The sequence below is a fragment of the Manis pentadactyla genome, chromosome 5, assembly GCF_030020395.1.
Source record: "Manis pentadactyla isolate mManPen7 chromosome 5, mManPen7.hap1, whole genome shotgun sequence".
Taxonomy (NCBI): Eukaryota; Metazoa; Chordata; class Mammalia; order Pholidota; family Manidae; genus Manis; species Manis pentadactyla.
Window position 1 is genome coordinate 125,802,214 of NC_080023.1, and position 25,474 is coordinate 125,827,687.

General features: G+C 35.9%; 1 protein-coding gene across 1 annotated transcript in view; it reads right to left on the bottom strand.

Moving 5' to 3' along the window:
• The window catches only part of INPP4B (inositol polyphosphate-4-phosphatase type II B), a 948,429-nt gene that overhangs the window by 417,153 nt on the left and 505,802 nt on the right, over window positions 1-25,474 (bottom strand). The window contains exon 5 of the mRNA XM_057502657.1: window positions 16,572-16,637. The gene's annotated coding sequence lies outside the window, so the exon portion shown is untranslated. The remainder of the gene's footprint in view (window positions 1-16,571; window positions 16,638-25,474) is intronic.

Genomic DNA, 25,474 nt, shown 5'->3' on the forward strand with positions numbered 1-25,474 from the left:
TCTCAGAAGAGATATTACAGCTGGACAAATATGTTTTTGGAAATTGTTGGCTGATGGTTGAAGTCTAAGGGATGCATGAAGTCACTGAAAGCAAGTGCACATCGTGAGATAAAGGGATGACAGACGAGTCAACATTAAGTGATAAATTTGTTTAAGGGAGCAAGAGAAGTTAGCTGGAAAAGGTACCAGCAGTTTTGTCAGGAGGAACAGCATAAAGGAACAATTGAGGGAACAGTGTCATCACTCCACTTAACTGGGTGTTCCTCAAATAAGTAGGATCACTTGGTTAAGAGGCAGCTTTACAAGGTTGAGCACAGCTCCTAGGCTCTTCCACTTAGAAAGATTCCTTAAGAAATTAAGAGTAGCCTCAAGTGGCCCTTCCCCCTCCTGCCTAGAGTAGGAAGCTGAGAAATAGCCTTACCCACTGTGGAGAGTGTCTTCTAGCCCCATTTGACCAGAAGGGCTAGCAGCAACTCTTAGAGGCTATATGGCCCACTGGCACTTGAGCTAGGAGGTAGGTGGGCAAAACTGATAATTTACAGAATGAAGCCAGTGGCTCTGTTCAGTCAGGAACTTGGGATGGTGGTCAGTTTGAGTTAAGGAAACACAGAGCTTTACTGTTTTTACTTCACTCTTCCATTGCTTGAAGGCAGGGATTCTAATTTGTAGCCCCCCTCATCACTAAGTGCAGCCTTCAGCCTGTGCTATCAGGGAACCTAACCAGAGTGCACAAGAAGTTGCACAGTACATTCAACAACTCTATATACAGTTTTACTTGGACAGAGAGAATAGCCTGTGCCTTCTCCTGTCTGTAGAGCAAAACCAGTGGCCTCACCTGAGCAGGGAATTTATAGCTCCATCTAGTACTAAATACAGTTACCCAGCTCAGACCATCTAGTAAGCCTGACCAGAGAATCCAAGCAACAAAGCCCATCCTACAGCATCACTTGGGTAGGGAACAAAGCCAGCAATTCTATCCAACTGTTCTCAGCCAATGGCACACCCCACCCCATTCCCACCCAAATTGAGGTGACTGGTGAAGAACTGTCTCTGCCAAAACAAACCTAGAAAGTCTGGAATTGGAGCCCAATTACCCAAATGCACAAATACAAATGTAAGGAAGCAAGGATCATGAAAAATCAGGTAAGTATGATACTACCAAAGTAAATTGATAAAGCTCCAAAAAATGACCCTAAAGAAATGTAGATCTAGAAATTTTCAAATAAATCAGAATAATCCTCTAAGAAACATTAGTGAACCAAGAAAGCACAGACAACTAAATGAAATTAGTAAACAATGTATGAATAAAATGAGAAGTTTGATAATGAAATAATGACCATCAAATAAAACAAACAAAAAAAATAGAAAAAAAAACCCCCACAGAAATCCTACAATTGAAAAATACAATAACTGAACCTATAATTCAGTAGTTTCAAAAGAAGACTCAACCATGCAGAAGAATCAGCAGTCTTGAGAAAAGACATTGGAAATTATTCAGTCAGAGCATCAAAAGAAAAAAAGAATAAGAGGGACTAAAGCCTAAAATATTTATGAAACACAATGAAAAGAAACAATATTTGCATTATCGTAATTTCAGAGGAGAAAAGAAAGAAAAAAGGACAGAAAGAAGCTTAAAGCAATAATGGCTGAAAACTTCCTGAACCTGGAGAGAAAAATGAACTATAAATCCATAAGGACCAAAGGATCACAAATGGGTGAAACCTGAATAGGGCTACAATGAAACACATTATAAATAAACTATCAAAAGTCAAAGGCAAAGAAAGAATTTTCAGAGCAGCAAGAAAAAAAGAGCAATTATGTAAGGAATCCCCATAAAACTATCAACAGATTTTCAACAGAAACTTTTCAGGCCAGGAGAAAATGTAATGATATATTCAAAATACTGAAAGAAAATAACTGCCAACCAAGAATTCTATCCTCAGCAAAGCTGTCCTTCAGAAATGGAGGAGGGATTAAGGGTTTCCTGACCAAAAAAAAAAAAAAATCTAAGTTTATCATTATCAGACCTGCCTTACAAGAAATACTAATGGGAGTTCTTTGATTGGAAGTAAAAGAACACTAATTAACATCATGAAAACATAAAACGGTAATGTAAATCTCATTCATAATGGTAAATATGTAATCATAGATCAATTGTGTAATATGGTAATAGTGGTGCATAATTCATCTACAACTCTACTTAGAAAGTTAAAAAAGTAGTAAAAGTAACTATAACTACAATAACTGTTACTTGTTATGCAATACAAAAAACAGGTAAGTTGCAACATCAATAACCTGAAATATGAGGGGAAGAATATGTAAAAGAGTAAAGTTTACAAATTCTATTGAAGTTGTCAGTTTAAAATAAGATAAAAGTTTACGATATTTTATGAAAGCCACATGTTACCCACAAGGGAAAACCCTGTAGTAATTACATAAACTAACATGATAAAGAAAAGTCAAAGCAACTGACTCCAAGACACATAAAAAGGCAAAAAAAAAAGGCATCAAGTTAAGAAAAAAGGCACAATAAATCTACAAAATGACAAGAAAAAAATTAACAAAATGGCAATAGTAAGTCATTACCACTCAATAATTGCATGAAAAGATGGTCAACACCACTAGTTAAAAAGAAAATGCAAATTAAAATCACAATGACATATCACCTCACTTCTGTTAGAATGGTTATGATCAAAACAACAGAAGATAACAAGTGATGGCATGGATGTGGAGAAAAGGGAACGCTGTGCACCGTTGGTAAGATTGTAAATTGGTACAGCCACATATGGAAAACAGTATGGAGGATCCTCAAAAAAATTAAAAGTAGAACTATCATATAATTTCACTTCTGGGAATACATAAAAAGGAAACAAAAACACTAAATTGAAAAGATATCTGCATCCCTATGTTCATGGCAACATTATACAACAGCCTAGATATGAAAGCAATGTAAGCTTCCATTGATGGATGAATAGATAAAAAAAGTTATGGTATGGAAATACAATGGAATAGTATTTAGACATAAAAAACAAGGAAATCCTAACATTTGGAACTACAAGGATGGGCCTTGAAGGCATTATGTAAAGAAAAACTAGTCAGTCTAGGGGAAGTGAAATACTGTATGATCTCACTTATACGTGAATCCAAAAACATCAAATGTCTAAAAGAGATCAGATATATGGTTACCAGAAATGGAGGATGGTGCGAGGGAGAACTGGAGGAAGGTGGTCTGTAGGTACTTCTAGTTACAAGAAAAATAAGTGTGACAGATACAACATGCATGATGACTATAGCTAAAACTTCTATGTTATACATAGGAAAGATAAGAGAGTAAATACTCTGGATTCTCATCACAAGAAAAAAATTTTTTCCCTTGTTTCTTTTCATCCTTTCCTTTACTTTTATTACATTTATATAAGAAGATGGATGTTAGCTGAACCTATTGTAGTGATCATTGCACAATATATATAAATCAAACCATATGCTGTACACCTTAAGCTTATATAATGATGTATGGCAATGATTTCTCAATAAAACTGGGAAAAAAAAGAATACAAAAGAGATGGCTTTTTTTTTTTAAGGATTGGGACATTTGAACATATATAAATATTGGAAGGACATAGACAGGAATACAAAAGAGGGCTGAATATTAAGGAGAAAGGAAGATGATTGATGGGTAAGCGAAATCTAGATGATATAATCCACTGTAATGAGAGGAAGAGAGGTGAACAGAAAATGAGGTACGATCTGAAAAGTAAGGGACACAAACTTGAGGATGTTCTCCTCAGTGGCTTCATTTTTTAAAATTTTGAAGAAAAAAAGCATATTTATGAAATATGGATATAAAGAAAGATTTCTCAACTTGACTTCAAAAGCACAGACTAAATAGGAAAATATTAATAAATTTGACTACATTAAAATAAAAATATTCTGTAAGCAAAGATACCATAAAAAAAGTGAGATTACAAATAATATACTGGAAAAAATATATTTGTGACACAGATGATTTCAGCTTCCATTAGGGTATACTCAGATGTAAAGAGTTTGCAAAGTAAAAATAACTGGTAAAATTAAAAGAGATACAGACTTTTACCGAAATAAAAACTGACAAATTCATTATAAGCAGACCTACACCGTGAGAAATATTAAAGGGAGTTCTTCAAGTGTGACATAGGGAGATTCTTGGATCTACAAAAGAAATAGCGCTATGAAGGGTAAAAAGGAAAGTAAATGCTAATTTCATCTTTTCTTGATTTTAGTGACTATAAAAGATAATTGCCTAAGGAAGGGGTGACACAATTTTTCTGTTAAAGACAGTAGTAAATATTTTAAACTTTCTAGGCCGTACAGTCTCTGTCACAACCACTCAACTCTGCTGGTGTAGTGTGAAAGCAATCACCGACAACACATAAACAATAGGCATGGCTGTGTTATGGTAATATTTTATTTGCAAAACTAACTGGTATGAAGGATTGGGCTTGCAGGCCAGAGTTTGACAACCTGTCTACACAAAAATAGTAGCAATGTATTGCTTGCCTATAGCATATATAAAAGGATAACATGTAGCATCAAGAGCAAAAAGGATGGGAGGGAGGAATATGGAGTTATTACTGTATTGTTCTTACAATAAAAGCATAATATACTATTATATGACTAAAACATTACATAGATGGTGGTTGATTAAAATGCTTATGGTAAACCCTAAAGTAACCACTTATGATTTCAAAATAAATTTATATAATAAGCCAATAGTGGACATCAAATGGAATAATAAAAAATATATGATAAATCTAAAAGCAGGGAATAAGATTAAAAATATATGGAATAAATAGAAGACAACTAGGAAAGTATTTTAATAAAACGCATCAATAATTACATTAAATACAAACAACCCTCCCCTATACACACACACACATGCCCCAGATAAAAGACAGAAATTATTAACTTGGATAAAATGCAAGATTGGATTATATGCTTCATATTTATATTTAAATATAATGACATAGATAGGTTAAAATTAAAGGATCACAAAACTTATACCATGAAAACACTAATAAAAAAATGGAATGGCTATATTAATATCAGATGAAACAGATTTCACATCAAGGAATATCAGGAGGGACATTGTATAATGATAAAATGGTTAGTTCGCCAAGGAGACATAACAATCCTAAAAGGTAAATGCACCTAACAGCAGAACTTCATAAAATATGAAGCAAAAACTTAAAGAACTGAAAGGTGAAACAGACAAATCCACAATGATATACTTGGAGACATCAATATTCCTCTCTCAGTAGTGGATTGAATGAGTAGACACTACATCAGTGAAGATATTGGTGAGTTAAATAATATTACTGACAACTTGACCCAACTGACATTATAACATAATTCATCCAACAAGAGAATACACATTTTGTTTCAAAGTATAAGATTTTATACTCTAGGTTGTAAAATAAACCTTAACAATTTTAAGGGAACTGAAATTAAATTGCGTGTCCATTATACACACACACACACACACACACACACACACATTCAAATCACAATGAAGTCATTATACTACATATCAAAATATGCTTGGAGAGAAATTTTAGTATTAAATGCTGAGTTTAGAAAAGAAAGTCTCAAATCAATATCTCTGCTTTCACATTATAACTAGAAAAGGAGCAAATCAAACTTAAAACAAGCAGAAAAAGGGAATGTGTGTAATAAAGATAATGGATGAAGATTTAGCTTGTAGAATATATTTAAAATGTTAGCAAAACTACCCAATAGGAAAAAAAAGCTATTAAAATATGTAAACAGGAAATTCAAAAACATTAAACACCAATTGCCAAGAAACATATTAAGGGATTCTTAACATCACTAGCTTTCACTTAAGTGCAAGTTAAAACCAAATGAAATAGAATTATATAGCCATCAATAGGTAAAACTTTTAGAGTCTCAAAACCTAAATATCAATGAGGATTTAGAGCAATATAAACTTTTATGTGCTGCTGGTGTCCCAACCACAAGAGAAAATAATTTGGTAATATCTAGTAAATTGTAAAGTAATTCCATTTCTAGCATATCTTCTTGAAAAATTTTGCAAATGTACATCAGTTAAAAGAATGAACATAACACATCAACTTCTAATAGTAAAATATTGAAACAGGCTAAATGCCTATCAATAAGAAAGAAGACAGTTATATTGTGTTCTGTTTGTTCTCTGTAGAACACATTTTTATTTCCCATGTCAACATTGATTAACTTCACAAAGTAAAGAGAAAAAGGGAGAAACAGTGAGAGGGTGAGGAAGAGAGAGGGAGAGAGAGAGAGAGAGAGAGAGAGAGATGATGGCAAATTTATGTTATGGGAAATTTTAAAATGTAAAATAATGCTTTAGTTCTGTATTGTGTAAGGGTACATATCCATGAAGTACAATCACAGAGAAATGCACGATAAACACTAAAATTAGAAAATTGTGATGTTTGGGAGAAGGGGTGTGGGGAATGTGATGTGAAGGGGAACACAGGGGTCTTCAACTGTATTGGGGAGGTTTTATTTATTAAATATAGGTACAAAATGTCTTCTATGTTTCTCTACACCTCTGGTATGCCCTTAATATTCATTAGGAATTTAATTCACTAAAAAGGCAAAGTTATATGTTGAGAAGAAATGGGGAGAAAGTAGGATAGGAGTTTTGAGAAGAAAGGAGTTGTGAGCTGGCCTTTATGACCACAAGATGAGAGAAAAAGTGGGGGCAGCTGTATGGGTCCTGCCAGGCCTGGAGACCACAGGTCTGTGGGGTTTAGTCTGAATACCTGTGGCTTTTGCCAGCAGTGCTCAGTAGCCTGGTGGAGAAGGATATTCTAGTTGACACAGTGTTGGGGTTTCATCTGCCGATGTAGTGAGGGAAGGGTGAAGCTAAGAATATGACACCACTGATGTGGATTGGGAAGTCATTAAAGGAGAAAAATGTAACATAATAGGAGATGAGAGAAGAATTCAGTTCTAAGTGATAAGTCCAAGGTACAGCCATGGGATAAATAGGTGGATGAAATGGAGTGGTGCTGATGGGCACCAGAACTGGTAAGACAAAGAAACTGGGCACCAAGGATGTTAGATGGGTCATTCCCATGGAAACTCAAATCTCCCAGAAGGAGAACAGGCAGAACCTGGGGAGTAGGGGAACACTATGTGTCTGGTAGAAAAGGCTGCACGGAGCAGGAGTTTGGCCAACCCGCATGATGAACTGGGGTAGATGTGTGGTACAGCCAGACATTGGCGATCTTAAATAAAGTCATAGCAGCTTAGGGAGCCTCTAGTGGCAGTAGGAAAATACAGCCCTGCCTCCAGGCTCCCTGGAACAGGGTGTGTCTGTATTCAAGTAGGTATCAAGGAGGCAGGAAACTCCAAAAAGCCAGTTTTCCATTAAGACAAAGAAACAAAGGAAATATTATCTGAAGAGGTAGAAGGTAGAAGAGATTGTTTTTCATAGAATAGAAGACTGCAAGGACATGATGTAGTATTTTAAAGAGAAAAGATCAGGGAAGACTGAGTTATCACCAACTAAGCCTATAGCAAAATGGAAATGACAAGGAGCCGCTCATGGTCCCAGTGGTATCCCAGGTTGGACAGGGATATGAGGCATCATATGATGGGCTGGTCTTGAGTTCTAACTGGACCTCCGATTAAATGTTCTTCCTGTCCTATTCAAGGGGAAGCCCAGGCTGGGAGCACTGGAAGCTTGATGATGCTTGTACCTGTGGCTCTAGTTTAGATTTTCAAACAGCGCTTTGATATGAAGTGGTGAATGAATCATTACTTCCTATCTTCCTCAAAAAGAGACAGAACATCAGATTTCTGATAGACTAACGGTGTATCTGTTAGTAGCCAAGTCACTGACCTTTCTCACTTCACATTAGTGTCCTGAAACATCTGAATTCAGGACATTCTGATAAACCAGATATTATTCACAATGCCAAATTGCTTTAAAACCTTGTCAACACCTGAAATTTACAAGATGAAGTGTGGATGGACAGGGCTTCTAACAATCAACCAAGTGCCATATAATGACAAGAAGAGGTAAACCAGGAATATGATCCAGATGGGGATTTACCTCTGCCATCTATGCTGCCTTCTCCTCATGGGAAATGTCGGGGTACTCTGAAGGCTACTATCATTGTAGGATAATTATACTCAATGGTTTGTAACCAGGCCCCTAGTCTCAGTGACAGGAATGCATTCTTACTTTGTATCATTGAAAAGTAATAGCAGAATAAAAATAAAAGACTTCAGGAAAAATGTTTACTCTGAGGAAAATGGCATAAATTGGCAAATTTGATATTTTACCTGAAAAAAATGATCAGCATGTACTCTTGGCTCTCATGGGGCCTCTGACCAGGCAGAGGGTAACTGCCATTAGAGCAGTGAATTAGCATTCAGGGGCAACATTTCTGTCCCAGAAAAACAACTCTGTCAGAAAACAACTGAATTCTCCAGGCTGTCCATAGTTTTGCTACTAATATTAAATTCAATGAGAAACACTTTGTTGCACGGATAGAGATAAGAGTTGTCAGGTCTCCAGTCTGAGATAAAAAGTCCAGCTTCTGGGGCTCAGTATTGAACTATCCAGCAATATTCTCATATTTACCATGAGGAAGCAGCAGTGACATGAGACAGAACAGAAGACCCATAGATTTAGCAAGACCAAAGAGCAACAGCCCTTTAAGGCTTTGCATTCAGAACATGGTCCTTAACCAGCCATATCTGCATCCCCTGGAAGCTTGTTAAAAATGCAGAACCTTGAGCCAGACCCCAGATCTACTAAATGAAAATCTGTGTTGTAACATAGGTGACTATGCACATTCAAGCTTGAGAAGCACCAACCTTAAGGCATAGTAGACCACCCATATGCCAGGCTCATAAACTGTGAGAGATAAATAGGGAGTTCCACCAGAAAAAAAAGCTAATATTGATGAAAATCCTATGTCACTTAACTAGACTTTCTAGACTGATGCAGGGAGCTGTCACGGATCTGACCCGGGCTTCGTCTCTCCAGCCATTATCTCATTGTCTGCCTACAGCACTTCATTTCCACTCAGGATTTATAATCTGAGTCATCTGCCTGAGGCCCTTAATATCCATCTGCTCCCCAGTCCAGCTATTAGTTGGCCTGTTTTTGATGGACTCTTGCCAACGAGCAGCCCTAACCCAGCCTAGATTCCATCCCCACTCTTACTCCCTTTAACCTTTGCTCTCTCTGCCTCAGCTGCCTGACTCTTGGCAGTCTACTAGCTCTTGGTATGGTCACAGCAAGAGACCTCTACTGAGTACTTGACTAAACAGCCAGGTCAGTGTGTGACACACTTTGGAAAGTGTTGGCGATTGGCAAGGACATTGATATGGAAGCTCACAAGAACAAGGGTCTTAATGACATCAAAAACAGGATCATCCAGAGTCCAGCAATTCACTGAAAATGTCTAACTGGGAGTTTTAGAACACACAGTGGTTCAAACTGTCATGACACTTGGAAACAGAGGAGAGAGAGGGTAGAGGCAAGATAATCAATTCAATAAGAAACAACTGACCAGCATAACCTTTTCCTCATTAAAAATACCCAACAAAGGAGGCTCTCAAATATCCATCTACTATCTTCACAGTTCTCTCTGCACACTGCTTTTGAAATTCATTTTAGCCAATTGTAGCCACAATTTTCTGAGTATGTGTGCACCTTTTTTGAGTACATATTATGCACCATGCTCTATGTTATCCCTTTATATGCATCTTATTAATCTTCACAACACATTTCAGATGTAACTCCAGCTTTACAGATAAAGAACTGAAGGTTAAAAAGTAGTTTGTTCCAGGACGCACTTAGTAGCTGGAGAAACAAGGATGTGAACTTGAGTTTCTGATTCCCGAGCCCTCTCTGTAATCTGCCTTTATAATTTTACCATACAAATTTTTTTAACCTTTCATTGTCCCTTAAGAAAGAAATTAGGGCAGATAAGTAGAGGAAAAGGAGGGAGATCTAGAAGACACTTATTTTATGCATGTTTTTATTTACATTATTTTCTTTCCAAAAGATAACCTCTGGAAAACCTTAACATATCAATATAGCTTTTGATGCTTAAGTATCAAACCCCCAGGAAAGAGAAAACCAGGTCATGATAGATATTTTTTGAATTACATTTATAAAATCATTTCTGATTGATATAAACTCATATCTGTATCTTTTACTTGGTCCTGATGTGAGTATATTTTCAGCAGACAAGTCAGAATGAAAAAAATCAATAATAAAAATTCTAAATAATTGAAGTTTGAAAATCCTCCAAATCCAGCATTCTGGTGACTTAAAAAAGGGGTAACATGTTTGCATCCTTTGCTTCTTTGAATCATGGGGTACCTTTTTGGAGATCACAGTTCCAGCCAAGAAATAGTTCCAAATCACAGTGAGTATTAAATGACCACTGAAACTAGCAAAATCTTGATGTCCAAAAGGACAGAAGACAAAGCGGTTAGGCAGAGAACTCAGTCCAGCAAGCAGGGGGACAGCACCTCTGGTTCACTGTAAGTCAGAGGTCAGCTTGTTTCAAATTTTGGCCTCCACTGTATAAAGTAAAAGAGGGAGGCTTTGTCCATTCCTGGGATCCAGCAAACTCAGAGGGCTTTGCCTCAGCACCACATTAGATCTGTCCCAGCATTTAAATAGTTTCCAAGAGTGACCTGTTGTCCTTGGACCAACTTTGGGAATAGAGCTAGTAAGCCATGACTTGTTATATTTTGTTGTGTCCATCATAAAAATGAATGATGGCATCTTAAAGAATTACAAAGTGCAATATGTGAAAACATGCTTGATTTAATCTCAGTCATCTCTTTGCAACAGATTGATTATGTATGTCTACCTATCATCATTTTTCAAAATACTGGGAAAAATTTTCTTAACAGAACGCACAACTGAAGGGATTTACAGAAACCAGGAGCTGTCTCCTTTAAGAGATGAGAAAACCGAGGCCCAGAGGATGAAGAGAAGAGCTCCATATGCTGTTGGCCTAGCGGCCACACTGGGATTACAAAGAAAGTCTTTTGTTCTGAGGTGAGCTTTTACCCTTCTCACATGTCATCCAAAGAATAGGAACTTGCATTGGATGCTCCAGAAGACAGAAATCTCATAGAAACTTTTTATTTGATAAATATTTCATGACACACATTGGATTTTGCTTACTTAACAAAACTTGTAAAAACTGGTCTCAAGCCTCAAATACACTTAAAAAAATATTACTATCATACAGCAAAGGTTTAAAGAAATAGTATAACAGCTCACTAGATGATTGGATGGGTATTTTTTTATGTCCTTTTCTGTCATCTGGAAAACTAAGTAAAGGACAGGAATTTACTGTCCATACTTAAGATAGTTTTTTCTTTGATACTTCATTCAAAAGACTGCATATTCCAAGCATAATGACTCCTACCAAGTCCATCTCAAGCCTGTCTTAAGAAGCAGAGATATACAGAAATAATTTTAATTTGGCTGGAGATTGATTCTTTTATTCACATGTACTAAAGAGAAGGACTCTGAGGAAGTACTGTCTCAGTCACATCAAATGTTTCAAACAAACACTACCAGACACACACACACACACACACACACACAAGTCCAGTGAAATACCAGGTGCTGGAGCAAAACTTAAACTGAAGGTTTGATTATACACACAGGACATTTCTAATACAGACATCAGAGCTTATTAATTCACAAACTGATTGAATTCTTTATAGTGATACATTTCAGGTTCAAATTAGTATTGACTAAGTTATCTATAGTTTCTGATGCGTAATTGCTTTTTTTCTTTTGAAATTTTAAATTTCAAAGTAAGACAGTGAATTTATTTCTCCTTTTCATTGAGATTATTATAATTTCACTCTAGCTCTCTGGAGAAGTTCACAGAGTACCTGGGGTTATCTACAAAAAATATAATATGGCATAACTAAGTTTTCTGATTCATACTGCTGACTGCATACAGATAATGAGTCATTCTTTCACTACGGTTTTCTTACTCCCCAATATGTACACAACCATGCAATCTATCTTAAAATATTTACTCAATAAAATTGTACTACAATGAAAGTAAGAATAAACAATATGTAATGAAAAAGAGAAGTTCAATTGCTAATTTGAAATGGACAGAAATGAGTACAAAAAGAATGAGGCTGAGCAGTAAAGTTCTAACGTCATTTTTGCACCTGCAAATTTAACTCGCGCTTCTTTGATGCATCTCATGGAACTGAAGAAAATCACGGACTGATTGATTAAATCCCTTCTATAATGTGGGATAAACCTCTGTGATCAGCTGAAGTATATGAAGGATTGAGGCACTATGGAATTCAAGCTCAAACTTTATGTGAAAAGTTATGTCATTAAGTTATGCCTGAATACCAAAGAAGGTAGCATGTGTAGACTTTCCTTCTTCCTTTCCCATCTTTTCAGTCTCAGTCTGAAGTTCTCCAACTTTTAGAATTGCTTTGATCCCACATGTAAGAAATAAGTAATGCGGTAATCATGAATTCATGTTACATGTATTTGTTGAGCATCTACTATATGGAATGCAGTGTCACCAATAAAGTTTCCTTTTATATTATGTCCTTGCCAAAGTGCTTGTTTTCAGTCCTTAAAAAGCATAATCACTGTAATGTCTACTTTTACACCTTTCTCTCCCTCTCACTTCCATCCCCTGCTTCCTCATGCCCTTTCAGACCCCCACATTCTAGCATTTAACATTCCCTTGCTATTTTCCCTTTAGTAAACTACTTTGAGTATTTCTTCACCAGTTTTTGTTCTCTTGCCTGGCAAGTTAACAACTGTGACTTTGACTATTTTATGTTGTTGTTCTGCAGTCTTTTATAATTTAACTCTATGTTAACCCAATACGGATATCCCCAAGGAATAAAGCAGTGACAGCTGAGGACACATTCAGAAAGCCAACCCCACTTGGACACCAGTGTGATGCAGCCCAGTGCTCAGGGTCTAAATTTATCCCACCAGCAACCCAGTTAGAAGTAAGCATCAGACTTTGCCAGAGGTCTACTCCCTTGGTGAGTTATTTGGTTAAAGGTAGTAGGATTGAATACAGGATGGAAGGAAAAACCATTGACATATTATATGGCTGTACTTTCACTGATTGAGTACAGGATGGAAGGAATAACCGTTGACATATTATGTGGCTGTGCTTTCACTAGGTCTGTGCCAGGGCCACTTTCTGCAGATGGAGCGAGGGGCGGTGCTTGAAAGCAGACAGCAACAAAACAAATACAGAAAGAACAAAACAAGCAAAGTGGGTGAGATGATCTCAAGAGAACATGGGGCCACATCATGGAGGAGATGTTTGATCAGACTTTTAGATCTATACATCAGAAATGTGGGGATAGATTAAAGGAAGGGAAAGGAGAAGAGGGAGGACAGAGGGAAGGAAGAATGAAAGACAAACTATGGAAGAAAACATTTAAATCAGAGGCAATGCAAGCAAAGATAAAAGGCCACAAATGCAGAATATGCACAAGGGGAAATTGGCTAATCCTATGGAAGCAGAGCACAAGGTCAAACAGCAGGAAGTGGGTGCAGTATCATTGATGAAATCATTCACAGGAAGGCATAACCACTCCTGCTTCAGATGTTAGATGTGGTGTTTATAAACCAGGGAATAGGACAATCTGGGTCACTTCCTGGCAGTGTTAGTTCACAGGTTCACTCAATTAAACAAATAATAACTGTGTAACTATCATGCCTAACTGCATGCAAATTGCAGTGTGTAATTCAGATCTTATGTCACTATGCCTTTAAGTGGGGCTTACAATTTGGAGAGCACAATCCAAAGTATCTACAAGAAAAATAATAGTTTTGAGTAAAAGGATTAATAAATCTGCCTTTGAGTTTTTGCCTCCAGGGTACAGAAACAATAAGCCCTTTCTGAACTTTTAGTATTTGCAATATTCTATGCTAGGTATTATGATATATATACTCAAATTTAACTTTGTTTCATTTTTACTTCCTTCTTTTCTTTCTTTCCTTTCTGGAAGTTAATATATCTAGATCTGCTACAATTTACCAGCGTGTAAGAGACAAATAAGAAAGAAACAATGTTGAAAATGGAATTGCAAAGTCCATGTTAGATATGGATAAATTGAGATGGAGAATAGTTAGAAAATTTGTCCAGGGTCAGACAAATTAGGGAATAAGTTAGGAAATGGGAGTTTAATTCGGGCCTCAGAACCATAAAAATCATTGTTTTTATACTGAACAAAATATAGTCCCTGAAAATCATAATTTATAGACATTAAAAGACTAGTCATTTGGTTGAAAAAATTCTTCCTGAAAGATGAAACAATAAAATTCAATTTCATGCCAGACAGCATGTTCTCTGGAGGCCCACTCATTTTAAGATATGTGATTATTCAATAAGCTAGAATATTACCATTTCTATTTTTATCCCAGCTTTTATGCTTCCATGTTGATTTTTTTCATTTTTTTAGCCATTTTCAAGTAGTATTTCTAATTAGGTTTCAAATTTGAGACATACCTCTAGTAGAAAGCAAATGACAGGAATAGTAATTAAAGGACAGCTGTTTCTTATCTTTCTGGGAATGAAGCAAGGCTTTTGTTTCTAACTTAGGAAATCCTAAGCTGTTTTTCATGATTTTCTCTTATTTTTAATAATAGTTAACTGAATTGAAAGATGCTGAATTGACCTAAAAAAAATATTCAGTGCCTTTTCCAACACAGATGCTGAGCCCTCTCTTCTTGAAAAGTGCATGTTAACTCTAATATTCTGGGTCTTTGAGACTTTCATTGCAGCAAACACAAAATCTCTACATCTTATAAAAATCAACTCATTCTTTAGGTGCTAAGTAGGCACTATCTCAACTCATTTTCCTCATTTTAAGACTTTCTTAAGTTATGAGAATTTTAAATTATGAGAAAATCAAGGAGAATCAGCATTTTTAGTTAAGGGGAATAAGATTCAAAGCAGCTGAAATACAAACAGAAACTTTTGTGGGTTTTCTTTACAGGTTTTATTTAAGAAAACAAATATTATTAATATTAATATTGAAAATAATTTAATAAGCTCTTACTCCAGTGCTTCTTATTGGTATTTAGGCTATATTTTCATATGCAAAGTCTAATCTGGATTTGAAGTAATTAGTAATTAACCATATAACTCAGGTCAAGAAAAATCTTCTGCCTGAAAAAGTTAAACCATTGAAGCAAACATGCATATATATTTTTGGCTTGAATTATCTATACTCTCAGAAATTATCTGATATAATTTAGTGTGTGTAGACAAAAAATTGGTGAAGTTACCTAAAAACAGACTAGCCTCATGAGTAAAAGGAATCTCTTTAAATGCATTATTTCCAAGAGAAAACTTTTTGAAACATGTTTCAATGTAAACTTGGAAATAGCTTTGGGAAATACCAAGTTATATAAAGGAGTACACACATACACACACACACACACTTATTTATTTATTTACTTACTTGTTTATGGTACAATTTCTCAGAACCTATAATATGTTAAAGCTCCTAAGAGTTTTACAGTATTCAGAAATTTTCAAACTTTTTACCCCAAACCATTTTATGCAGCAAATGCTAGGGAACTAGTGTTCAGAGGAATAAACACATTGACAACCTCTTTGCATAGTCAGAAGACATTTCTACTCTTCTTTGGCAGATGTAGGAGGATGGGTTGGGTGGTAGATTTGAAAGTTTGAAAGCATTTATTCTCAGGGCATTAGCAGAGAAGACCAAATAACCCTGCACAGACATGCCGAGGGTAAGGCAGCCATGTGGACCTGGTGCAAAGGCCGCTTACCATGGCTGCTACGGCCCTGGAAGCTGGACCATCCCGTGTTCATTTTCATCCTAGCTTCAATCTAGTTTCATTCTATGTTGCTTGCCTCTGTGACTGTGCTACAGCCACTTTATCCTTGTATCAGTTGTTTTCTTGAGGCTATTCCCCCTTCCTGGGCCTCCTCTCCTTACACTTTAGCTCTTTGTTTAAATGTCATCTTCCAGAGAAACACCCCTTGTTTAGCTAATCCACAGTAGATTTCTCCTGTCTCCCAGTATTTTCTCCCATAGGACTCTGCCATTTCTTTTAATAGCATTTATCACAGTTTTTTTCACATATTGGTATTTACTTATTTCATGTCATTCCACTGGACTGTGAGCGCCATGAAGGTGGAATGGACCATGTCTGTAAAATCACCAAATACCTCATAGATGAGTATTTACCATAAAGCAGTCCTTTAATGAATATGTATTGACTTAATAACAAATAGTAGGCCATTCTTTAATTCCCTAATATTTCTGTCTAGGTTCCCCCTAACTGAAACACTCGACATTGATTTAACATATAAATAGAAATCTATTTCTCCTTAGGATATGGTCAGCCATCTGTAACATACTGTCACATATATTCTAAGACACCAAACTGGAATTTTTATAATTTTTAAAAAAAAATAGGGACTATAAGTTTGAATTAATAATCAGTTAAATGAATATTATGTGTTAATTACGGAAATTTCCTCTTGTACCTGCTTTATTGTTGTATTCCTCAAACAGCTCCTGTCTTTGACTATTGCTTTGTTGATTTCAGAACTCTGTAAAGGACAAAGGACAAAACATTAAGATTTAGTGTTTTACTGAGAACTCTCTTACTAAAGCACTCCTATCTAAAATATTTAATATGCTTGTAATGACTATCATTCTGAACTTGAGGACTTATCATTATCACAAGATCATGGAACATAATAATTTCTTGTTTGTATTCCAGATTAATCTGCTTCATTCAGATGATGGTAGGTCCTCATCACAAGATCCATGCGACAGAGCTATTCTTTGTTTGTATTCCTCCCCTAGAAGGAACTACAGCTGGCCCTCATTTATTTGTTTACATGAGTCAGGCACTACTCTAAGTTACATGGATTAACTCATTTATGCCTCCTAACCACTGGGCAGGCTAGGGTTAACTCAGCGGGTCTGACTTACTCAAATCCTTTGTATGTCAAAGAAAAGCCTCTCTTTACAACTGGCTTTTGGCAAACTCCTGAAAGATAAACTCTGAGCTCTTAGAATACTCTGTCTGATGAGACAGTTTTTGTATGTCTGAGGCCTTGGCCTATGGTATTCCACTTTGACCATGTAAGATCATGGTGGGCACCTGTTTTTGCTTGGAGGAAGGGGAGGCTGAAGTCTGAGTAGCTATGGTCAGTCATGTGGTGCTGGCTGCGTGTTTATGAGACTGCCCCCCAGTGAAAGGCTAGAGACCACAGCTTTGCCGAGCTTCCCTGTATGACCACACTCACACATGCTGCTGGGAGAATTAAGCACATCTTCATCTGACTGCCCTGGGAGGGGGACACCTGGAAGTTGATGGCTGAACTTTGCACCATGTGCCTTTCCCCTTTGCTGGTTTTAATCTGTATGCTTTACAGTAATAAATCATGACTGTGGGGATAATGGCTTTTATGAATCTCAGGGGCCCTGTGGGAAATCTTCAAACCTGAGGGAGTCTTGGGTTCCCCCAACACAAACACATATATACTCATCCACATATATAACTAACCATGTACTATAATTATCCACATTTTATACACAGAAATTGGCAAAAAAAAAAAAAAAAAGGTGAGGTAACTCAGTCAGAGACACAGGGCTAGTATACTGTTAAGTTTTTGAATTTGAACCCAGTGGTCTGATTTCAGAGTTAGATCCTTTTATCCAAATACTTGTTATTATATGTCATTCAGTAACTGTATCAAAAAATTCAACCTGGTTCTTTTTCCTATTTGATTATTAGGAATAATTTTCAAATTGCAAATTTACTATCATTTACCAAGATTTAATTTTATCTGTCAAAAAGAGAGCACGACTTATGCTGAGTTAAAGTTGTTCTTTAACTAATGTACTTCATTCAAAAGAAACTTCACTCCATTCATGTCAATAATGCAGATGAGATATAAGATTTTTCTCACTCATATTCTCATATATCTCTCTCCATTCTATATAGTTTTTAATATAGAAGTATGAAAACTACAAAAGATCAGCTCACACCACATCTAATTTAATTTTGGGGAAAGAATACCATATCACAATATTTTTAAGTTTCTAATTATTTGAACCTGATAGACCCAGAGTTGCCTTTAAGATAAATGTTACATAAAGAAGTCTCATAATAGAAAAAATCATGAAACTAATCACTTAGTTGCTACTGAAGAAAAGGCAAACCATCTATTGATTTCTAAACAGAAAAGATAAAAATAATTTACCAGGTAAACAGAGAAGTCATAAGTTTGCTACCTTAAGCTTTTCTCAGGTAGACTGCAAAATCACCTTGGACGAATTAGTCATTGCTGCTCCATGTTTGAGGTAGTAGTTTTATTCTAACACTTTAACAAAACTGTAATTTCATCCTCCTATCTTTTTTTTTTCAATCCACCTGAAGCTAAGCATTGTACTCTGTTGTAAATACATTGAAGATAGTGTCTTGTTCTTATCACCAAAATAGACGGAACCTCTTCTGATATTTTGAGGTGTCATTACACCTGCCAAGGTAATGAGTCACCTTGCAATATGAACGTACAGAGGTCCACAGTCTCATACGGTTCAGTGTGTCCAAACAAGCTCTTGAAACAACTTTTAAAAATACAAGTAAATCATATAGAGGAAGAGCAAGACCTCACAAGATTGATGGTGAAATACGTCGAATGTAAACTGGATACCTGCACAAGTCCAAAGAATAAAAGTTTATGATGCAGAAGGATGCACTGTGTTCAGACTCATTTTGTCCCTGTTATGGTGTTGTCACTTGTCAGCTCCCATCATCTAGCAAGAACCAGTACTCACCCAACCCCACCAAAGTGTAAAGTTACCTTAAGTAAGCATCCCAGAGTTAATGCAAATAAAAAGCCTTAACACTTATCACTGCCTTTACAATAAATGAGCAAGTAGAATACTTGTCTTAATTGGAACATAAAAGTTTCCTTTCAGTAGAAAACACAAATTTCTGTTTTAAACAACTTCTGAACAATAAACTGAGTTGAACATTTTTTATTAGGATTAAAACATGCAATATTAAAAATATTAGAATAGCCTCTGCTGGGTTCTACCTTATATTATAGAGATTGGTACCTTCTTTGGTTCCTATATCCATCCTTTCTATGACCTTGAATGGGACTTCCATCACTCACATTCTATTTCTCTTTCTACCCTAGATTGCTGGTGTGATGAGGATATAGCTAAAGTCAAATTTGGCTATTTTCCTTTTCCATGTTGCCCTGTGAAAGAAAACTGGGCTTGAGATGCCTCATTGCTGATCCCAAACAGCCTACGTCATTCCAAGTGAAGAGCTCCCATCAGTGAGAGGTTTGGGGATATTATGCCAAAGGCAGGAGCTAAGTGGAGTGAAATTTAGGAAAGATCAAGAAGACAGAACATACCATATGTGTCAGGAAATTGTATGGAATGTAGGTCCTCATTGGTTCTGAAAAACTCGCACATTTGCTCCTAAAATATCCAGTAGTTAAAACCCTGCTTAAAAGATGATGGTACATACAGTTCCTAGAATCTATTATAATTAATTGTCTCTAACACAGATGTAAAATGTAATCCTATCTCCAAAAGTATGTCTTCAAAATCTCACTTTTGTTCCCCAATTCTCATCCCTTATTGTAAAGGCAAAGTAGAATTTAGCTGACAATGAGATCATTCTCAACATGATCTTCACATCAATTAAAAAACTAACAAAAAAATCCTATTGGGACTAACAAAGTGATTCAAGAAAGGTCTCAGGATGCAAGGTAAATGTGTAACAATGACTTTTCTACATAATAGCAATAAACAGAAAGTAAAATTTTCAAAATAAATGAATGTGACTCCCAATAGCATCAGTAATCCTGAATCACTATGGCAGTAACAACAAAATCAATAAATTACTTATGAATAACTCTGTGAAGAAAATCATACAAAGTTATTAAGAGAAATAAGGAAGTATAAAACATGTAAGTATTTACAACATAAATATCACTTCTTCCTAAATTAATCTGTATCCTTTGCATAATTCTGGTCAAAAATTCTAATAGGAGTAATTTTAGATCATGTTAAAACTTCATAAAGTTCATTTGAAGAAAGACTTGTGGAACATTCTGTATATGAATATTAAATGGAGGTTTTGCTCTAATGATAAAATATGTTGTTGGGACACAACATTTAACAGAACATAGAACTAACGGCTCAGAAAATGATACCCAGATTAGTGGGAAAATATAGGTATCCCAGAAAAATCCTATTTTATGAAATCAATCAACAAATATTTAATGACTGTTATATGCTATGCCTTATACCAGGTGTTGAAAGGGACAGCACAATTCCAGCCTTCAGAAAGTTTCATGGGAACAAAAGTTAATAGCTATTTTCATAATGATAGGAATTGATGCAAATAAGCAAGGATTCTGCATATGCATACAGAAAGAGAACCTATATTCAGTATATGATAAAATGAGAACCACAAATTAATGAGAAGGGAATGAATTATTTTATTTTCATTTTTTAAAATTAAGATATTATTGATACACATTTTGGTTTCAACTCACCAGTATTCTCATGTCCCCCCAAACCTACCCCATTTCAGTCATTAGCTATCAGATTAATGAGGTGCTATAGAGTTTTCTCTGTGCTGTACAGCCTTCCCTGGGAACTTCCTGTATTGTGAGTGCTAATTATAATGCCATTTAATCCCCTTCTCCCTCCTTTCCCAGCCATCCTCCCTACCCTCTTCCCTTTGGTAGGCACTAGGTTCTTCTTGGAGTCTGTGGATCTGCTGCTGTTTTGTTCCTTCAGTTTTGCTTTGTTGTTATGCTCCGTAGATGAGTGAAATCATTTGGTACTTGTCTTTCTCCACCTGGCTTATTTCACTGAGCGTAATACCCTCTAGCTCCATTCATGTTGTTGAAAATGGTAGGATTTCTTTTCTTTTTAAGGATGAATAATATTCCATTGTGAATATGTACCACTTCTTCTTTATCTAGTCATCTATTGATGGACACTTAGGTTGCTTCCATGTCTTGGCTATAAACATAGGGGTGCATATGTCCTTTTGAATCAGAGATCTTGTTTTCTTTGGGTAAACTCCATGGGTCAAATGGCATTTTCAATTTTTAGTTTTTTGAGGAACCTCCATATTGCTTTCCAGAGTGATTGAACTAATTTACATTCCCACCAGCAGGGTAGGAGGGTTCCCCTTTCTTTACATCCTCACCAGAATTTGTTGTTTCTAGTCTTTTCCATGTTGGCAATCCTAACTGGTGTGAGGTGATATCTCATTGTGGTTTTAATTTGCATTTCCCAGATGATTAGTGATGTGGAGCATCTTTCATGTGCCTGTTGGCAATTTGAATTTCTTCTTTGGAGAAGTGTCCGCTCAGATCTTCTGCCCACTTTTCACTAGGTTATTTTTGGGTGGGTGGGGTGTCAAGGCATGTGAGGTCTTTATATATTTTGGATGTTAACCCCTTATTGGATGTGTCATTTATGAATATATTCTCCCGTACTGTAGGTTGGCTTTTTGTTCTGCTGACAGTGTCCTTTGCTGTACAGAACCTTTTCAGTTTGATGTAATGCCATTTGTTCATTTTTGCTTTTGTTTCCCTTGCCCAAGGAGATGTGTTCAGGAAAAAGTTGCTCATATTTATATTCAAGAGAGTTTTACCTATGTTTTCTTCTATGAGTTTTATGGTTTCATGACTTACATTCAGGTCTCTGATCCATTTTGAGTTTGCTTTTGTGTATGAAGTTAGACAATAATCCAGTTTCATTCTCTTACATGTAGATGTCCAGTTTTGTCAACACCAGCTGTTGAAGAGGCTGTCATTTCCCCATTGTTTATCTGTGGCTCCTTTATCATATATTAATTGGCCATATATGTGTGGATTAATATCTGGGCTCTCTGTTCTGTTCCATTGATCTATGGGTCTGTTCTTGCACCAGTACCAAATTGTTTTGATTACTGTGGCTCTGTAGTAGAGCTTGAAGTTAGGGAGGATAATCCCCCCAGCTTTGTATTTTCTTCTCAGGATTGCTTTGGCATTTCAGGGTCTTTTGTGTTTCCATAAGAATTTTAGAACTATTCTAGTTTGTTGAAGAATGCTGTTGGTATTTTGATAGGAATTGCATTGAATTTGTAGATTGCTTTAGGCAGGATGGCCATTTTGACAATATTAATTCTTCCTATCTGTGAGCATGGGGTATATTTCCATTTATTGGTGTCTTCTTTAATTTCTCTCATGAGTGTCTTGTAGTTTTCAGGGTATAGGTCTTTAACTTCCTTGGTTAGGTAAATTCCTAGGTATTTTATTCTTTTTGATGAAATTGCAAATGGAATTGTTTTCCTGATTTCTCTTTCTGCTAGTTCATCATTAGTATATAGGAACACAACAGATTTCTGTGTATTAATTTTGTATCCTGCAACTTTGCTGAATTGAGTTATTAGTTCTAGTAGTTTTGGGGTAGATTCTTTAGGGTTTTCTATGTACAATATCATGTCATCTGCAAACAGGGACAGTTAACTTGTTCCTTACCCATCTGGATGCCTTTAATTTCTTTGTGTTGTCTGATTGCCATGGCTAGGACCTCCAGTACCATGTTGAATAAAAGTGGGGAGAGTGGGCATCCTTGTCTTGTTCCCCATATTAAAGGAAAAGCTTTCGGCTTCTCGCTGTTGAGTATAATGTTGCCTGTGGGTTTGTCATATATGACCTTTATTATGTTGAGGTACTTGCCCTCTATACCCATTTTGTTGAAAGTTTTTATAATGAATGGATGTTGAATTTTGTCAAATATTTTTTCAGTATCTATGGAGATGATCATTGATTTTGTCCTTCTTTTTGTTGATGTGGTGGATGATGTTCATGGATTTTCAAATATTGTACCATCCTTGCATACCTGGAATAAATCTCATTTGATCATGATGGATGATCTTTTTGATGTATTTTTAAATTCAGTTTGCTAATATTTTGCTCAGTATTTTTACATCTATGTTCATTAGGAATATTGGTGTATAATTTTCTTTTTTTGTGGTGTCTTTGCCTGGTTTTGATATTAGAGAGATGCTGGCTTCATAAAATGAGTTTGGAATTATTCCCTCCTCTTCTACTCTTTGGAAAACTTGAAGAAGGACGGGTATTATGTCTTTTCTAAATGTTCAATAAAATTCAGCAGTGAAGCCATCTCATCCAGCGGTTTTGTTCTTAGGTTGAATTTTTTTTTTTTTATCAATTGAATTTTGTTGCTGGTAATTGGTCTGTTCAGATTTGCTCTTCTTTCTGAGTAAGTCTTGGAAGGGTGTATTTTCCTAGAAGGTGGTCCATTTATTCTAGATTATCCAATTTGTTAGCTTATACTTTTTCTTAGTATTCTCTAATAATTCTTTGTATTTCTGTATGGTCTGTAGTGACTTTTCCTTTCTCATATCTGATTCTGTTTATGTGTGTGCCCTCTCTTTATTTCTCAATAAGTCTGGCTAGGGATATATCTTTTCTCAAAGAGCCAGCTCCTAATTTCATTTATTCTGTCCATTGTTTTATTTTTCTTGATTTTATTTATTTCTGCTCTGATCTTTCTTATGTCTCTCCTTCTACTGACTTGGGACATCATTTGTTCTTCTTTTTATAGTTTCAGTAATTGTGTGTTTAGACTGTTCATTTGGGATTGTTCTTTTTTCCTGAAGTAGCCTGTATTGTAATACACTTTCCTCTTAAAACTGCCTTTGCTGCATCCCACAGGTTTTGGGGTGTTGAGTTCAGTTGTTTTCATTTGTTACCATATATTGCTTGATCTCTGTTTTATTTGGTGATTGATCTATTGATTATTTAGGAGCATATTTTAAGCCTCCATGTATTTGTGGGCTTTTTCATTTTATTTGCATAATTTATTTCTAGTTTCATTCCTTTGTGGTCTGAGAAGCTGGTTGGCACAGTTTCAATCTTTCTGAACTTACTGAAGCTCTTTTTGTGGCCTAGTATGTGATCTATTAAGGAAAATGTTCCATGTGCACTTGAGAAGATTGTGTATCCTGCTGTTTTTGGGTGGAATGTTCTGTAAATGTCTGTTAGGTTCTTCTGTTCTAATGCATCTTTCAGTGCCTCTGTCTTCTTACTTATTTCCTGTCTGGTTTATCTGTCCTTTGGAGTGAGTGGTGTGCTGAAGTCTCCTAAAATGAGTGCATTGCATTCTATTTCCCCTTTAATTCTGTTAGTATTTGTTTTGCATATTTAGGTGCTCCTATAAGGGTGCATATATATTGACAATGGTTATATCCTCTTTGACCCCTTTATCATTATGTAATATCCTTCTTTGTCCCTGGTTATTTTCTTGTTTTGAAGTCTATTTTGTCTGACACAAGTACTGCAACTCCTGCTTCCTTCTCCTTATTATTGGCATGAAATACCTTGTCCTATCCCTTCACTTTTAGTCTTGTATGTCTTGGGTTTGAAGTGAGTCTCTTGTAGGCAGCATATAGATGGGTCTTATTTTTTAATCCATTCCCTAACTCTATGTCTTTTGATTGGTGCATTCAGTCCATTTACATTCAGGGTGATTATCGATAGATACGTACTTAATGCCATTGCAGGTTTTAGATTTGTGGTTATCAAAGGTTCAAGGGCAGCTTCTTTACTATCTAACAGTCTAACTTAACTCACTTATTATACTATTTCAAACATAATCTAAAGGTTCTATTATTTTTCTTCCTTTTCTTCCTCCTCCATTCCTAACATATTAGGTGTCATTTTCTCTACTCTTTGTGCACCCTTTGACTGAATTTTGGGGTAGTTGATTCAATTTTGCATTTGCTTAGTAATTAATTGGTCTACTTCTTTTACTGTGGTTTTTTTTTCTCTGGTGATAGTTATTAAACTTTAGGAGCAGTTCCATCTAGAGCAGTCTCTTTAAAGCACACTATAAAGACTCTTTGTGGGTGGTAAATTCCTTCAACTTTTGCTTATCTGGGGACTGTTTAATCCATGTGTCAAATTTAAATGATAATATTGCCCAGTAGAGTATTCTTGATTGGAGGCCCTTCTGTTTCATTTCATTAAATATATCATGCCACTCGCTTCTGGCCTTTAAGGTTTATGCTGAGAAGTCTGCTCATAGTGTGAGGGGATTTCCTTTATACATAATCTTTTTTCTCTCTCTGGCTGCTTTCAATACTCTCTCCTTATCCTTGATCTTTGCTATTTTAATTATTATATTTCTTGATGTTTTCTTCCTAGAGTCTCTTGTGTTGGGAGATCTCTGTACTTCCATGCCCTGAGAGACAATTTTCTTTCCCCAAATTGGGGGCATTTTCAACATTTATTTCTTTAAAGAGTCTTTCTATCGCTTTTCATTGCTCTTCTTCTGGTACCCATATAATGTGAATATTGTTCTGTTTGGATTTGTCACA